Raw genomic sequence first — 4,619 nt, forward strand, 5'->3', positions numbered from 1 at the left:
AAAAATAAGCTAATGTGCGTGTTCATCCGTGGATCCAAGGGAACCTGGGCGGGGCTACATGCAACAGTCAGTAAGTTGGAGGAGACGCTCAAAAAACGTGGAGGGAAAAATTCACTAAGGAAACAACACTGAAAAAAGAACTAAACAGACATGCTGAAAATGAATCAATCAACAAAATTACAAACACACTGGGAAGTATCCATACACAAGACCATGCAGAAAAAATGAGTTTTAGGCATGAAAGAGAGGGTCAAAAAAATAATAATTTCAGTAAAATAGAAGAAAAATGGGCTGGAGAGAGGGCCCAGCAGTTAAGAGCACTGGCTGCTCTTCCAGAGGTCCTGAGTTTAAATCCAGCAACCACATAAGTGGCTCACAACCATCTGTAATAGGATCCCATGCCCTCTTCTGGTGTGTCTGAAGAGAGTGACAGTGTACTCACATACATAAAATAAAATAAATAAATAAATCTCTCAAAGAAAGCAAAGAACATAAGCAAAAAGCATGATCAAACCATCTGAGATACACTAGGAAGAAACCAATCCTTCGAAACTACAGAGTAGAAAAGGAGATGAGATAAATGAAGACACGGATAATTTATTTATTTATTCAATGAAATTATAGCAAAAACTCTCCCAAACCTAGAGAAGAAAATGGATATCTAAACACAGGAGACACTTAGAACTTCAAATACACATCTCTACAGAAGATCTCCACAATCTATCAGTGAAGACACCAAAACTACCAAGTAAAGAGATGATATGAAAAGCTGCAAGAGAAGCACCAACTCAGACAGCAAAACAAACACATCAAGGCACACATCATCAATCTCCACACTAGTGAGACAGAGTTCAAGGCCAGCCTGGGCTAGATAATGAGACCCTGCCTCACATATAATACATTTATATTATATTATTATATTATACTATTGTGTATATATGATCTATATAAACCAAGCACATCCGAATAACATAAGGTGATCATCAGTAACTCTAAAAGCCAAGAAAGCATAAAGTGAAGTATTTCAAACCCTGAAAGTAAATAATTACTAACCAATAATTTGCTATATAAAACAAAATTATCTCTTAAAATTGATGGGAAAATATAAACATTTCAAGACAGGCACAAATGAAGGCAATCCTTTACAACGAAGCCAACATTGAAGAAAATACTAAAGGGATACACACAGAACAAGAAAGACAATTATCAAAGGTAGCTTCAGCTGTCACCATGACACAACAGTAAGCTGGGAAGAGTGGCACTCAACTGAGGGATCGCTTGGATCATGTTATTCAGTAGTCTTGTCTGTGGAGGATTGTCTTGATCGTTGTGGGAGGGCAAATCCTTCTGTGGACAGTGCCACTCCTGCCCTGAGTTGTATAAGAAAGCAGGCTGAGCAAGCCAGAGAGAGCAAGCCAGTAAGCAGCATTCCTCTATGGTCAATTTCTCCTTTAAGCTCCTGTCTTCAGTTCCTGCCCTGACTTTTTCCCAGTGATGGAGTGCAACCTAAGGGTTGTAGGTTGAAATAAACGCTTTTTCTCCCTAAGCTGCATTTGGTCATGGTGTTTATCACAGCAATAGAAAACAAACTAAGACAAAAAAAATATTAGCAAGAGCACAGGCAAGAATACACTGGACAATGTACAAACAGATGAACAAAGGAGGGATAAGAAGGAATGCACTATGACTGACATGTGAAATCAGGAAATCCCTAGTACTAGGAGGGAGGTAATGAAGAACATACTACCAATAATCAACACAACCTTAGAAAACAGCAAGCTTCACTCAATAACAGCCTTAAATGCAAATAACTTTTAACACATCATTTAATAGGCACTGGGTAACTGACTAGATTGAAAACTAAGTTTCAGGTCAAGAGATATGACTCAGCAATTAAAAGCATGTTCAGCTCTTGCAGAGGATCTGAGTTAAATTCCACGTACCTATGTTGGGCAGCTCACAACATGCACACACAGGCACACATGAACATACACAAGTTTTTAAATTTTAAATGAATCAACTACCTGCTGTTCCCCCAGAAACATACCTCACTAGCCATGACATCTAAAAATTGAGAAAGGACAGAACATCTATCAAGCAAATGGAGCCCCAGGCAAGAAGGCTAATATGTATTAATAAAGAGAACAAGTTATCCAGAAAATACAGCAATCTTAAAATGTATACCCCAAACATTAGCACTCTCAGATCCATAAAGCAAACACTAAATCATAAAAGGACAGTTGGTCAGAAAACAACCATAGTGGGAGACTTTGATATTTCACTTTCATCTTTAAATAAGTCTTCCACACGAAGTCAGCAGAGAAACTTCCGAGCTAAACTATACCATAGATCAATTGGATTTAATAGCCTGTGCAGGATATTCCACCTGACAGATATGAATTGTACGTTCTTCTGGGTGGTCCATGGAGCCTTCCCTAAAAGTGACCATAGCCTGTGTCACAAGGCAAGCCTTGAGAAATACAAAAGGATACAGTTAAAGCAGTTCCTAGATGCTAACACATCATAGTAGCATCAAGCTAGAAATCAACAGCAAGGAAAGTCGAAGAATTGTACACACACTGAATAGGAACCCCCAATTAAAAAAAAAAAAAAAGGTTTTTGTGGCACATGCCTTTAATCCCAGCACTTGGGAGGCAGAGGCAGGTGGATTTCTGAGTTCGAGGCCAGTCTGGTCTACAAAGTGAGTTCCAGGATAGCCAGAGCTATACAGAGAAACCCTGTCTTGAAAAAACCAAAAAAACAAAAAAAGATATTTAATGATGTGTATGTGTGTGTGTGGCAGGAGTATGTGCACATATGTGACACTGGGGATCAAACTCAGAGTCTTGTGCATACCAGGCAAGCACTCCACCAACTGTGCTAGCCCCATGATTCACTTTTTTTTTTTTTTTTTTTTTTCCGAGACAGGGTTTCTCTGTGTAGCCTTGGCTATCCTGGAACTCACTCTGTAGACCCGGCTGACCTCGAACTCGGATAAAAGGAATGTGCCACCACTGCCCGGCCTATGATTCACTTTTAAATGAGCAATGAATGATCAAAGAAATCAAGGAGGGACTTTAAAATGCCTGTAATCAAATGGAAATGATAACAATGGAGAAAAGCAGTCACTTACAGTTACTGGTGAAACAGCTGCCTGTCAATCATTATCCTGTCTTTCAACAGGGGGACGAGTCCTCTGCACTGTATCTATTCTGTTAACATGTCTGACCACAAGAAAGGCAGTTACAGGATACTTGATTATTATATGTAGAACACCTAATTGTTAGCAAAATCTACAAGCTTAGAAACATGAAACAGTTAGGTGTGTCCTGTAGAGAGGTAGTTTGGGAGTGCCTCTAAAAGTCTCCTTAGATAAGAATGCTAAAGAATGGAAAGTTCCTGCCTATTTTAAGGCAAGTTTCTTTGGGAGACATCTTTGCTCTATTACCTAAAGTCCTCAAGATGGCCCTAAGCTATCCCAGGTAAAAGTGAAATGGTTTGGCCCCTACTGACTTGGCTTGGAGCCCCCCAATCTGACAGTAACATGGTTCAGCCTGCCGAGGGCATAAGCAAGGAGCTAGAGACTTCTTATTTTTCCTTTTTTTTTTTTTTTTTTTAATAGCAATTGGACCTTTGAGAGCTCTCTTTTGGCTCGCTCTAAATTGGCTGGGAGGAGCCTTTTGGAAGGAGCTCCAGATATGAGACAGGGATTCTCTCTCTGGGCTTACCAGAGTCACAGAGAAGCGGCTGGCAGGACAAATGTGAACCGGTATTCTAGGAAAAAGAGCTAAGGAGTCCTATGGGGTTTAGAGGAGCTCAAGAGAAAGGTAGACTAGCTTGGCAGAACGATGCAGATGGAGATTCCTAAAGAGCTAGCTAGCAGGTTAGTTGTAGAATCGGGCTTGTAACTAGATAATTCGTATATAGTTAAGAGAATAAAGTTTCCTTGCTGATCTAGCAGGCTCTTACCTCAGTCCCCACAGCCTCTCGTGTCTTTATGGGTGTAAATATTAGATAGTTTAAAAGGATAAGTATTGCAAAAGGCAGCTCTTGTTTGGATCTTAGTCATCCGTTCTCTCTACGACTAATAGAAACATAAACCCACTGATGATGTAAGAGTTGAAACTAATGCTGAAAAGCCCGCGCGGGTGTAAAAACACCTGTGCAGATAGATGTTCATTGTTACAGAGGCCACCCTACTTAGCCCATCAATGCAATGTACTTTTCCTGCTCCTCCACTCTGTTTCAGGTGTCTGAATTCGGTATCTTCCATGCCTCAGTTTCCCTGGCATCTCTCAAATTAAAAGAGAGAGAGAAAAAAATAACAGCAATATCAAAAGTCGTTTAAAATAATCAATTGAAAACTGGGAAATAAAGCCAGGTGGTGGTGGCACACTCTCTTAATCTCAGCCCTCGTGAGGCAGACAGATCTCTGAGTTTGAGACTAGCCTAGTGTATAGATAAGAGTTATCTCAGGGCAGTCAGAGCTACAGAGGAAAGTCCTGTATTGAAAAACAAATGAAAGGAGTGAGAAGGAACAGCAACAGGAAGCAGTGGGTGGGGAGAGAAGCTTCAATCATCCTTTAAAGTTGCCCCCTAACGACCTAGTTTTGTTTTTT

Source organism: Mus pahari, chromosome 6 (assembly GCF_900095145.1).
Source record: "Mus pahari chromosome 6, PAHARI_EIJ_v1.1, whole genome shotgun sequence".
NCBI lineage: Eukaryota > Metazoa > Chordata > Mammalia > Rodentia > Muridae > Mus > Mus pahari.